This window comes from Palaemon carinicauda, chromosome 10, assembly GCF_036898095.1.
Source record: "Palaemon carinicauda isolate YSFRI2023 chromosome 10, ASM3689809v2, whole genome shotgun sequence".
Lineage (NCBI taxonomy): Eukaryota > Metazoa > Arthropoda > Malacostraca > Decapoda > Palaemonidae > Palaemon > Palaemon carinicauda.
The window spans coordinates 148052309-148066560 of NC_090734.1; the positions used below are offsets into that span (position 1 = coordinate 148052309).

Sequence of the window (14252 nt, forward strand, 5' to 3'; positions counted from 1 at the left end):
AGAGCTCTTTGTTAGCCTACACTTACTCTCTCATTCTTGTCCCTTAGGGTTTATCATAAATAATACTGAAATACTTGATATGTAATTTCTATCCTGTAATGTAGCATGTTTTATTAACACTAAAATAGAGATATGAAATTTTAATTTTCGTCTGCAACGCTCATTTTCACTATGTAGTGTTTGTGTATCCGTTTAACAAGGCAAAAGTGCTTGATAAAAGTTAGGCGCTTTTATATAAATATATAATTATAATAAATGATATTTGCAGTCGTCGAATACTTTTGTCTAATATAATAGAAATATAATTTTGCGTTATTTGCAGTGTTTTATTCTAGCTGGGACTTAATTTTTATTTGCCCATACAAAAGCTTTGAATCGATTACTTTTGCCTAGTAGTCGACTAGGCTACGTATTAAATTTAATCTCCAAACCCACTTAAATGTTTTATTGTAAAGAGACTGCATTTAATGCAATGGTTTTTGTAACTTATGGGAGAAATCAGAGAAGGTTGCCTTGAATATAAGTTAATAAAGAATCTTTAAAAAGGTTGTGAGATATTTTCTCTATAAACAATATCATTCGGAAGGGGGACTGAAATGTATTAAAGCTCATGTGGTGGAGTGAAAATATCCTTCATTGAATTCTATGAAGGATTTAACATTTACTAACAGACTATCATTTTAATTTTGTGAACTGCATTGATTAGTTTTAATGTTTAATTTTGTATCACATTTACAGGGGAGTATGTTGAGACTTCAAAGATTGAGCCAGATCTCGTACTAAAAATAGAAGAAGACTAAGATTTAGCTACATACTAACGTCGTAGCCTACTTCTTCCTTTTCCTGTTACTCGAGAGTTTTCGTTTCTTGTGTTAAGTGTGATACAGAATTTGATTTTGTAAAATGGCAATCCGGTGAGCCATTAAATATACAAGAAATTCAAGAATTCAGTGATCGACTGTATTATATTGTGTTAACGATAACTTAAGCCAAGTTCAAGTCAACAGATGAAGGCGCTGGAACAGGAAATCAAAGTGAGTGTTCCCATTAAAGGTTTTCTTTTGCACACTCTTATGTGATAAAGATGCTGTAGTTTTTAGTGATAATTTAAGGTCTGTTAAAATTATGAGTGTCCAAACGTCATTACAGACGCGTAGGAAGAGTGTCTGTGGAATAGGTTAGGCTATGTTTACTTCGAAAGTATTTCCAAGTTTGAACAACTGTAGACAATCATTAACATAAATCTGTTTGTTTAGGGATGAAATGAAGGTCAAATTTTGTTAAATCCCCTTATTTACTAGAAGAAAACATATATTTTCTGTTCAAAATGTTTCCCCGTCCGTAAATATAATTTTACCTTTAGACGTCCCTTACAGCTGCGTATTAAGTCTCCGTAGAAGAGGTTAGGCTAGGTTTACTTCGAAAGTATTTTTAAGCTTGAACCATTGCAGACAATCATTAACATAAATTGGTCAATCTGATACTTATAAACATCCCAAAATGACTGTTGTTCTTATACTTAGTGTCTTTTATATAGCTTACTAGGTCTAGTCCCGGTTAATGTTGTACTTATACTATGTGGCTTTTATATAGCTTACTAGGCCTAGTCACCGTTTCCGTAATTCTGTTTTCGTTTTGAGAACATTACACCTTCTTTTGTTTTTAAATTACATTCATGGTCCTTAGACCATCCATAAAATCCCTGCCTAACCTAACCAAGTTACCATATATAGGCCATTGCGACTCTATCACATTGGTATTTCGTAGGCCTTTGTGTCTTATGCAAATTAACCTAAGCCCATTGTTTTTTTTGTTGCTGGCTTACTTTACTTAGGCCTAGTTGAAAGATTTTCTCGTATTTATTAACAGTAACATTGCCCTCTTATATGATGCTACATGTATTCATATCCTTTTGACACTTTTGCCAAATTACCTTCTCATAAATAGCTTCTGTTAAAAGCAAACAGTTATTCTCTTATAATAAACTTTAAACATCCCATTTTCTCTTAGTATTAGGGCCAGGGGAAACCATATTCCCCCAGAGAAGAAAATATCTAACCTAAGGTTCCCCACCTAACCTAACCAAGGGTGCATTTCCATTACCTCTGAAGGGGAGGGCTTCTTCCCGTTGTGACATACCTACAATACGGACTCCTACCCTTACCCTAAGTGTCTTATCTTATTGTTTGGATTTATGAATTTGAGGTTATCCACTACACTCAGGTTGTTTCGGAGGTAGTTGAAGAAGTGAGTAATGAAAAGGACTTTTCCATGGTCCAAAATTTGTCTTTAAAGAATATTGCCTTTGTTGTCAATAGTAATAGAAACAATGGTGTCATTTCTTGATTTAAAATGCAAAATTTTATGTGATATTTTACCATAACATACAGTGACACGGTTCGAGCCCGTTTAAAAATTTAAAGCAATCGAGTGACAGAAATCACCCTCTAATAAGTAGCTTTAGTTACGAACAGACATATATTCCATTATAATAATCTTTTAATATCCCATTTTCTCTTAGCGTTAGGACCTGGGGAAACCATATTTCCCCAGAGAAACAAATACTATATAAGAGTTTGACGACCTAAAGTTCTCCACCTAATCTAACCAAGGGTTCCTTGTCCTAAACTCATAAGGGGAGGGGCTTCATCGTGTAGTGACCTTCCTACAATGCTGTGTCCTAACCTTACCCTAAATGTCTTACCTTATTGTTTTAGAGGTGTGACTTTGAGGTTATCCACTACAGGGTGATCGCATCAGTTTTAGAAGGAGTAATAAAAGGTAATGTTTTCCATGACCCAAAATAGGCTGTGTGTTTAAAGAAAATACCTTGTTATCAATATCAGTAGAAACAATGGTGTCATTTCCTGATCTACAAAAAGCGGAATTTCTTGTGGCACCTCCAAATGTGATGTTTTTCCCCTACTATACAGTGACACAGTTTGAGAACTTAATAAAGTTTATGCCTTGCAGATCAATCATCAGTATTTAATTTATATTCAAAGCAATCAAGGCACAGAAATATCTTGCTAAAATAATGATATGAAAGAACTAGATAAAAATGTAGAAGGTTGTGTCGGTGCCACAATGAAAGTAAGTGATTGGCCCCCAAAAAGTCACATGAAAATGAATTAGTCGCTGATGAGTCTTTTAGACGATGATTGCAATGCCGGCAGTGTTTTAATGAGATAAAATGGGAAATAAAAAAATATTTTTTTAAAAGGAATCTTTGTATGTGACAAAAGTTACATATTTCATATGAAAGTGATTATGAAATAAACAGTGTCAGGAGGTTAAGAGCATTGTACATGTTTCATCGTATATCCAGGCGGTGTTAGTGTTAATATTTACTGAATATCATTGGTGCAGGTTTTATGTGACCTCACTTTTATAGTGTTAGATTGGCATAATCTTGAAGGATAGTTTTTGCATGGAGTCCAGACTTCAGCAGCATATATAGTCTTCCATCTTCAATACCGGAAAATATATCAGGTACTGTATAGAAATGGGGAACGACTGTAATTTAGTTTAACAAGGTGGGATATGGACTTTATTTTACTTTTATACGAAGGCTTCTTGTTTAACATTAAGATCCTACTCAAAAGCATTGGAAATCTTGTTACAGAAATATTTATTGTGGGTAAGAATGGAGGACCCCCTGTGGGAACCCAGGGTTTTTGGGTGAGGAAAACATAGTGGGGGAACTGTATATAATGGTAAAAGAAAAAAAACCCTTTTCTTCTCTATAAATTATTTTCTTGGATGTAAAATGGCAAAACAAAAACCATTAGATTTAGGGTAAAACATTGCTGCTAGTGTGCACAGCTCAACATTACTGCTTGCCAGTACATACGGAGCTTGATGTTTTTATTTTTTTCGCAAGCAGAGTGAGCGCACGGTGAAGCAAGAACCATTAGATATAGGGTAAATCGTTTTGAACAGAAAATATACGTGTTCCTGTAGTGAATAATGTGATCTCACCAAATTTGACTTCATTTCAATCATCCGTTTTAGTGAGTGTGCAGTGGGGAACGAAGTAGTCTAACTGGTGGTTGTGTTTGTTTGCGGTTGAAATGAAAGGTCAAATTTGGTTAAATCACATTATTTACTAGAAGAAAACATATTTTTTCTGTTCAAAATGTTTCCCCTTCCGTAAATATAATTTTACCTTTAAACGTCCCTTGCAGGCGGGTAGGAAGAGTGTCTGTGGAATAGGTTAGGCTAGGTTTACTTTCAAAGCATTTCCAAGTTTGAACAACTGCAAACAATCATTACCATAAATTGGTCAATCTGATACCTATAACCATCCGAAAATGACTGTTGTACTTATACTCCATGTCTTTTATATACAGTAGCTTACTATGTCTAGTCATGGTTTTGTTGTACTTATACTCAGTGTCTTTTATATAGCTTACTAGGCCTAGTCACGGTTTCCATATTCATTCACATCCTGTTGTATGTTAGGATGCCAGAGAACTTCAAATCAATCAATCATATTCTGTTTTCGTTGTGAGCGCAACATGCCGCCTTTTGTTGGTATATTGCATTCATGGTCTGTAGACCATCCATAAAATCCCTGCCTAACCTAACCAAGGTACCACATATAGGCTATTACGACTCATCACATTACCCAGAATGCCAGTCAATTGGTATTTTGTAGGCCTTTGTTTGTCTTATGCAAAACAACTTAAGTCCATTGCTCTTTTGCTGATGGCGTTCTTTACCTAGGCTTAATTGAAAGACTGTCTGGTAAATATTAACACTAACATTTGCTGCAGGTATTCATGTCCTCTAGACTTTTCTTACCAAACCACCTGCTCACAAATAGCTTTTGTTATAAACAAGCAGTTATTCCCTTATAATAATCTTTAAATATCACATTTTCTCTTAGTATTAGGACCTGGGGCAACAATATTTCCCTAGAGAAGAAAATTCCCAAACTTAAGTTTCCCCACCTAACCTAAATATGGGCATCTTGCCCTTAACTTTTAAGGGGAGGACTTCATGTTATGCCCTACCTGCAATATAGGGTCCTAACCTTACCCTAAGTGTCTTACCTTATTGTTTGGATCCGTGAATTTGAGGTTATCCACAAATGTAGTTGAAGTGAGTAATGAAAGGGGCTATTTCCCATGTTCCAAAGTTTGTCCTTAAAGAATAATGCTTTTATTTTCAATATCAACAGAAAAAATTGTCGTTTCTTAATTTATAAAATGTAAAAATTTATTTGATCAGTAGTTTATTCATGTTTATAGCAATTGAGACACAGAAATCCACTTCTTACAATTGGCTTTTGGTACGAACAGACATAATTCCATTATCATAATCTTCTGATATCCAATTTTCTCTTGGCATTAGGACCTGGGGAAACCATATTTCCCTGGAGAAATAAATACTGTATAAGAGTATGACTTAACCTAAAGGTTCCATACCTAACCTAACCAAGGGTCCCTTGTCCTAGACTCTTGAGGGGAGGAGGTCTTCATTGTGTAGTGACCTTCCTACAATGCTGTGTCCTAACCTTACCCTAAATGTCTTACCTTGTTGCTTTAGAGGTGTGAATTTGAGGTTATCCACTATAGTCCGATCACTTCAGTTTGGGTAGAAGAGGGGAGTAATGAAAGGTACCGTTTTCCATGGCCCAAATTATGTCTTTCAAGAAAAAGTGCCTTTGCTTTCAATAGCAGTAGAAACAATGGTGTCATTTCCTGATCTACAAAAGCAGAATTTCTTGTGGCATCTCCAGATGTGCTGTTTTTCCCGTAACTTACAGTGATACAGTTTGAGAATTTAACAAAATTTGTGAATTACACATTGATTATCAGTAGTTTATTCATTTTAAAGCAACCAAGGCAAAGAACTATCTTATTAAAATAATGAAAAAACCAAAATGAAGAAATTAGTGTCAGTGCCACAATTAAAGTGTTTAGCCCCAAAAAAGTCATATGATAATGAAGAAGTCGCTGATGAGTCTTTTAAACGATGATTGCAATGCTGGCAGGGTTATAATGAGAGAAAATGGGAAATTGAAAATTATTTTTTTAAGTGGAAACTTTGTTTGTGACAAAAGTTACATCTTTCATTGGAAAGTGGTTATGAAAGAAACAGTGTCAGGAGGTTAAGAGCGTTGTACATGTTTCATCATATATCCAGACGGTCTTAGTGTTAATAATTACTCATTATCTTTGGTGCAGGTTTCATGTAACGTCACTTTTCCAGTATTAAATTGTCATAATCTTGATGGTTAGTTTTTGCATGAAGTCCAGACTTTAGCAGCATATTTTCAATGTCTTTCATCTTCAAATCTGGAAAATATACGTACTGTATAGAAATTGGGAACGGCTGTAATTTAGTTTAACAATGTGGGATATGGACTTTATTTTACTTTGATACCAAAGCTTCTTGACTTGTTTAACTTTGAAACCCTACTCAAAATCATTGGAAATTTTGTTATCAAAGTATTTATTGTGGGTGAGAATGCATGACACCATTTTTTTTCTTTTTTTAGCTTTTATGTGAGTAGACTACTGTATGTGAACAATATTGTAACCTCATTGGTTCCTTTGTTTTCAGTATTACAAATTGCACTTTTGCGTTATGTCACCCCCATGGAATCGGTCTCTGTTACCAGTTATGGATGTTCTCAGATTAGAAATGTAATTTACGTTCATCCTTCTGGCGAAAGCATTCTTTATTGAGAGGTCTGCGCAGGCAAGGGTTTTCACATTGAAGAGTATTCTTAGTTATAAATAAATTGTATTTTGGAACTTAGAACATCGTTATTATATTCTGGCCATATGTTTTGCAAATAAGTGCAGTACATTACAGTACTGTATTTGTAAAGATAAAAGGAGTTCTCTAAAACTAGCCAAATGCACAACCACAGATGAAACCAAGGTTTTAGGGTAAGGAAAAACAGAAAATTTAAAAGGACTTAAACCTAATTTGTACTGACTCTAAATACCCTTTCGATCCTTATTAGGGAATATACTTTTGAAGAAGCTGGAAGACTAGCCATAAGACTTAGTAAGGTATAACTACCCCATCGCTAGTTAGGGTGGGAAAGGGGTAATACCGGCTACAGCTACCCAGCTCATACACACCTGGGTTGTCTCGTCACTTTTGCTTTTTGGCTCTGTGGAGATTGGACGTTCGTCTCTCTCCACCACCCAACCTTTTTTTGACTGGCCTTTGACTAATTAGTTCTTTTAGGTTTGTTTTATTTTTCACAGCTGTGAGTGTTGCTGTATCCGATACAGCGTAGTGCTGGGGTTTTCCTCAAGGGCAGAGAAGCCTTTTCTTACGATCTCTTCCCTTTGGCTCCCCCGCTTCCCCTAGCGCAGCGGCCCGGTTCTCCTCCGCAGGGGAGTCGTTCTTCGTGTGGATGCACCTCCACCTTCTTGAAGTAGATGTTGCTCGCACCCTGCAAGTTCGCAAACGGGAAGGCCGCTTGTTACAGACCAAGAGCTCGGCTTTGGTCTTGCTCTTCTGCACTGACAACGACACACTCCCGTGTTCTGCGATGGTAGTGGGTGGAGGGAGTGCAAAGTCTGAAGCATGTTCCTGCACCTCTCTGGGGCACCTTTCCCGTTCGCGGTTTAGATATTCTACTGACTGGTTATCCTCAGCACTAGCGATGTCGCACTCCATCGTTTGGCTACTGCAGCCGGCATAAGTAGTGCAAAGTTGGAAGAATGTTCCTACACCTCTTTGGTGTCACCTTTCCTATTCGCGGGTTAGGTTTTCTCCAGTGCTGACCATGTCGCACTCCTTCGTTCTGTGTTGGCAACCAGCTGAGGGAGTGCAAAGTCCGAAGCCTGTGCCTGTTCCTGTGGAAGTTGCTGCTCCTGCCCCGTAACTGCCTTCATCACCTGTGGCAGTTCATAATTATTGTGCTGACGATGGCGTTCTCCCTCGTTCTGAGCATGCTCAGCCGTCAGAGGAAGTGCAAAGTCTGAAGCTTGTTCCTGCTGCTCATGGAGGACACCTTTTCCCGTACACCGGTATGATCCTTCTCGGAGTAGTCTTCAACATGCGGGATTAAGAGAGGATTATGGACTCATCCATGCCTTTCTCTAACCGCTCAGATTGTCACTCGTCGCGGCATGAAGAAGTTGCTGATTGGCCCCAGCGAGTTTGACGCTTCCAGTGTCCGTCTGCCTTTACAGTACTCGCCCGCCTTTACAGTACTCGCCCTTCCAGTTCACGTACCTGTCTTGTCTCATCCAGCTGATTTGCCTTGCCTAATCCTTCTGCAGCTCGCAATAGCCCATCAGCTCGCTATCACCCGTCAATCTGCGATCATCCGTAGGCTTTTGATCGCCTGTCAACTTGCCATCTCCCGTCAGGTTGGGATTGCCTGTCAGCTCATGTTCACCCGTTGCCTCGCGATCACCCGTCAGTTCACAATCGCCTGTCAGCTCGTTTCTAGGTCCCTAGAGTTCAGAAACCACTTCCAGCACCTGACAATTCCTCTACTCATGATCTCTTTTAGTTCTCTATCTCACTCCAGGACTAACGATGAGTCAGCATAGACCAGCTCGCGGCCAAGTTTCCAACATACTACTGTAGGCCAGCTCATGATTACTCCTAGAATAGCGAACAATATTCAGTGTCACAGCGCTGTCCACCTCGTGACTTTCCCTTCCGAGGTAAAGGTGCCCTCCGTCTTTGACGAACAGCAATCGTCTCGCTTGCGGGTAAAATCGCCAACAGCCAGCGACGAGTCTCGGAGTTTTTGACTCTTGAGATGGTCATTACCAACTTTGTTCGACGAAGAACTTCTCTGGCGAGGATTGCAGAGCACTACCGACTACGACCCTCACTGCAAGCAAGTGCATTACTCTTCTCAACGAAACTCTTCATTCGCGATAGTGCTATTGCTTCAACATTCGCTTTTCAAGTCTCCCAGCAAGTCTTCTCATCTTGACAACACTCGCTAGATTCTTTGTCCAGAGCAAGAACTACTGTAGTGCTTTTTCATTAATGGTAGCACTCGATGGTGACAGCACACACAACTTCAACCTATGGTTTCTATGAGTCACACTACTTTGGTAGCACTTACCACGACGTACAGTTGAGGGAGTTTAGCGCACACACTCTTCTTGGAACCTAACCCAGCACTCGCTAACAGTAAGAAGGGTACAGCATACTTTTCAGACTTAGTGCTTAATACCTCTCTTGCCACTCGAAACTTGTTGTTTTCACACAACTACAGTGGGAACGGATTCCCAATACATACTTCTTTAGAACTTCTTCAGATGAGTTTCAGCTTTCGACATGACTAAAGACATGCACAGGCTTCTGTGTCGTCTCACCTATTCTCGTCAGCGTTCACGAATGTTCATCAAACCACTACTAATGCTATTACTACTACGAGTGGGGTGTTGTTCCAGGGGCGTTAGCGATCAGTCGCCTCCTCTGTTCCCAGTCTCTAACCTTTTTTGGTTACTTGTTTTGTTATATGATTACCTTACAAGTCGACCTCTTCATATAATTGGATGATAAGGTCTACGTTAGCCACACATGCGCTCTCGCCCATGTGCCGCCGGACGTCACCAGGAATGTAGAACATAATTCTATACAGCGATTGCTGTAATAGAAGTCCTCCGATCACTTGCTTCTGCCGCCTCCCCCTGTGATTCAGAAAGAGATTCGAGAAACATAATCCCTTGCGATCATTTTCTCTAACTTTTCTCCATGAGTTGGAGATCTCGTCGGATCTCCCTTGGGACTTCTGCAATCAACTTCGTTCCTCCATCCTAGGGGTTCTCCTCTGGAAAGGCTAAATATGGCTAACCCTGAGATTGACCTTGGTCTTGTTCGTCAGCTCGCTGACAGCAACGCTCAACCTCATCCCGAGTTAGTTTAGCCAGCTGAGGAGATGTGAAGTCCTAAGCTTCGGCCATTTGTCTTTAGGGATAACACATATCTTGTCCGCGAATTAGGTTTACGTCTAAGGGACTGCGATACCTCTCTTACAAGTTCGGGATTCTCATCGGTTTTTCAACCATGACATGTCACCATGACTCGTCCAACCAGCGGGACTCCTTCGGTCCCTGTAGCAATTCCTAATGCTGGATCACATAGGACCTCTTACCAAACTAACGCTGGGGTATTGAGGATCAACGTTCACAGGACTCCAGCTCATCAACAGGTGATCCAAGTTGAACGATGAGTTTTTCTCCTGCAAGGGCTTATGCGAACAAGGGTCATTCGCGAGCCCCACCAAGTGACCAAGGTTAACTACAGGGTCCGAATATCCACAGTTCGGCCACATAGACATGTACAGCATCACAGACCAATTCACCTGTAAAATTGTAATGACAGGTCTTTCTACAATCTACACGAATCCGAATGCCCATGTGTACATCCGAACTCAGACTCTACAACATAAAGGAAAGATTGCGCTTTTTTTTTTTTTCCATCAAAGAGATCGAGCTTCTACAGTTGAATTTCTTGCAGAATGGTGCTGGTAGGCTGGACTCGAGTATTCGACCTCTCCTCCTAGGACAAGTTTGTTCATTAAACCTTTTTCCGGGTTGAGATGTCACGCACGGTCAGACGAACAGTCAGATCCAATAACTTCATGAATTCACTGGAATTGGGATGCTCACTGCCATCTTCCAGCTCCTCCATTTTCCAGGAATGATCTACAAATCATCTTATATGATTGGTATACCAGTCAAGGTACAATTTTTTGTACTTAGTTGCTCCTTCTCTGTGTTACGGGAGCGGTATTTGTCTGTTAAGATTCTTAGGCAACTGGCAAATCCCAACAGACTTGAGGTCATCTCTTCTCCAACACCGAGTCAGGCTTCTCGGGATTTGTCGTTACCTAAAGATTGGGGCTAATATCTTGAAGTCATCCCTGCTTCCATCACAGAGAATGGTATATCTAGCCCTTATACTCCATAAGGCCACGATCATGGCTTTACCGCTAGAGCCCGTGAGGCCATGATTGTGGCTCGCTAATCCTCTGTTCAATTTCCCCGCTCTCACGTCCCCACTAGATAATTTTGGTGGCTTGGATACGTCACAGCAATGCTTCCTTCCCATTGGCTCGCTGATTCCACGTCATAATGTAGCAACCAATGACATTATCAGCTTTTGTTTTGGTCTTGAATGTGGTTTCTTTCGGCGGCAAGTTCCCTGTTGTGTGACACGAACTTATTGGCTACATCTTTTACGTAATATTTCGTATTTATATGACAATATTTATTGATATAATGGTTTCCTCTGATTCTTGAATGTTTTGTGCGTTTTGTAATGAAGGAAAAATGTTTGGCAAAGCAGTGAACAACGGGATTTCATTCATAAGAGTTTGTTTATAAAGACGACATCTTTGCCAAAACGTTTGTGTTGCTGTGCTGTTTGTGTTGTCCATGTGAAATTTGTATTGTGAGTGTTTATTGTGACTCAGTATCAGTTTATATATATTACATGCCAAAGTGTGATGCAGGATAACTACTACAAAAGCAAAACCACGCCAAAATATTATCCTTGTTATTTTTTTCTTTGAGCGTCGTAGACTCGTTTTGACAGCTGGATGTAAATACACGCACGTGAGTACAGGTCTCCAATGTAAACATTACTTACTGCATACCTTTTTATTTAGTTTTAGAAGCATATTTTATTCTGTGCTATTTAGTTGAATGATAGTGTTTTAATTCTCTATTATTTTACGGAATATTATCTATTAATCCCACACTTTTAGGGAATAGAATATATTATAGGATAAGCCGAATAGTTTCACTTAAAAATTTTGGTAATACTTTTCATACATGGGAAACACATCACTTATGAGAACCTTTTCAGTGTAATAATTGAACAAACAGAGTAATGATAAAACACACACTAATATATGTGAGTAACACTGTTGTAATTATGATTTTGTTTTTGTCTTGTACTTGTGTATGTCTTTATGAATGTAACTTACAGTTTTCTCCGCTAGTCTTTGGTGTTGCCTGTTTCAATTTTATATGTGTACACACACATATGTGTATATATATATATGTGTATATATATATATATATATATATATATATATATATATATATATATATATATATATAGTACTTTTCATAAGGGCACCTTTCCAGATTATCACAACTGATTATTATGGATGATGAGAATGATAGGAGTTTTATCCAGTCAGAGACTGATGATGATGATAGCAATTATGATGGATGTGATACTAGTGAGGAAGATATTTCTACTGATGATGAAAGTGACAATGATGATGTATCAGTTGATGAAAGTGATGATAATCCCGATAGTGGTAGAAGTGATGAAGTAGACTGGATGAGGGTATTAGACAATGAAGTTGGACCACCTCCAGTAAGATTCACAGGCCATTGTGGACCAATCCATCCCCCAAAACACGATGCCCAACCAATAGAATACCTGAAGCTCTTTATTACAGATAGTTTTGTTCAGAAAATTGTTGATGAAACTAATCTATATGCAAGTCAGTGGATCCAGTCTCATACTGAGTATCTTCAACAAAAGAAAAGGTCTATGGTTAACTTATGGATCAAACAAGGTCAAACATTTGTGAATGAAATGTTTGCTTTCTTAGGAGTTATTTTGAATATGGGGCTTATCAAGAAACCAACCCTGAGGTCTTATTGGGATTGTACAAATCCAAGCCAGGCAACACCGTGGTTCTCTAACCACTTCAACAGAGAGAGGTTTGAAGTTTTACTCAAGTTTCTGCATTTTGCAAACAATTCAAAAATGCCACCACCAGATCACCCAGCATATAAATTGTATAAAATACAACCAGTTATTGATCACTTCCAGAGAACTTTCAAAAGTCATTATTACCCTGAACACAAAATATCCATTGATGAAAGTATTATTGGCTTTAGAGGTAAGACCCCTCATTTGCGACAGTATATGCCAAACAAGCATCATGCTAGGTTTGGGATAAAGGTTTGGTGTTTATGCGAGGCAAGAACTGGCTATACTTATGCTTTTGAAATATATAGGGGAACAGCTGGTATGCAATTCAGTGACAATGGGGCCACATATGACCTTGTTATGAGGCTTCTCGAGAAAGCAGGGTTATTTCATCGTGGTCATCACCTAGGTCTTGATAATTACTTTTCTTCATCTAAGCTATTTCAAGATCTTTGGCAAAATGGCACAACAGCAACTGGAACAGTTCGCACTAACCGTAAAGGATTGCCTATGGCTGCTATAAAGAAAAAATTTAAAAACAGAGGTTTCAGAGTGTAGAAAGGGTCCTTTGTTGTGTGTGACTTACAAGGATGGCAAGAAAACACCTGTTCTTTTATCTACTTCCTCAAAAGCAGGCTATAAAACTGTAAACCGAACAGGCAAACCTGACAAAATTGTTCCACATATTGTTGATGACTACAACCACGTGATGGGTGGTGTAGACATGAAAGACACCAAGTTGTACTCGTACCTATCTGAACGCAAGACACTAAAATGGACAAATAAGGGATGCTTTTCACTGATTGGGACTGCTGTCCTCAACAGCTATATACTGTATGCATCCAATACATCAAGAAGCCCTCCCTTAGATAGATATAAGTTCATGGTCTCCTTAGTCGAGTCACTTGTTCAGAACTATGAGCCGGTAAAAATCGTCAGGAAAAGACGCACTCGTGAACAGATACATGCAGCTTAACTCTTACCAAATCCAACAAGGAGTCCCTCCCATATAGCATTATCTTCAGATGATGGTCATAAAATTGTAAAACTCCCAGTGGGGAAAAAAAGGAATTGTATTGCAGGTCACCCTAAAAGGGTCCGTTCTAGCTATTTTTGTCCAAAATGTGATGGGGGAATTTGTCCTGAGTGCTTCACAGTTTTCCACAATAAATTGAATCACTAGGCATCAACTGGAAGGGTTTTATTTATCCTATCATTTGATACCTGTAACACTACTAAAAAATAACTATAAAGCCATTTCATAGTCATTCAAAGTTACTTTTGAAAAAATAATTGAAATTTTTTTCGAAATCTTATTTCAGTTTCAGCCTTTCATGTCATCATATTGTTTGGATTTAGGATAGTTTCTGATAATGTATCAGAAAATTCAAAGCAATAGCTTTCTATTGATATATAACTTCATATACTTTAGAGCAGTTCTACTTTTCTGGAATTAAGATCAAACCCAAATATCGAGAATTGGTGATGGCGGAGTATTTTATGTACGTATTTACATTAGGCTGAAATTTATAAGTCTGGAGTATAAGGGCTAGGCATAACCATCGACA

The 14252-nt window shown here is 38.6% G+C and overlaps 1 pseudogene; it reads left to right on the forward strand.

Annotated features, from left to right (window-relative positions):
• Window positions 1-12120: 12120 nt before the first annotated feature.
• On the forward strand, window positions 12121-13867 carry LOC137648312 (piggyBac transposable element-derived protein 4-like; annotated as a pseudogene).
• The last annotated feature ends 385 nt before the right edge of the window (window positions 13868-14252 follow it).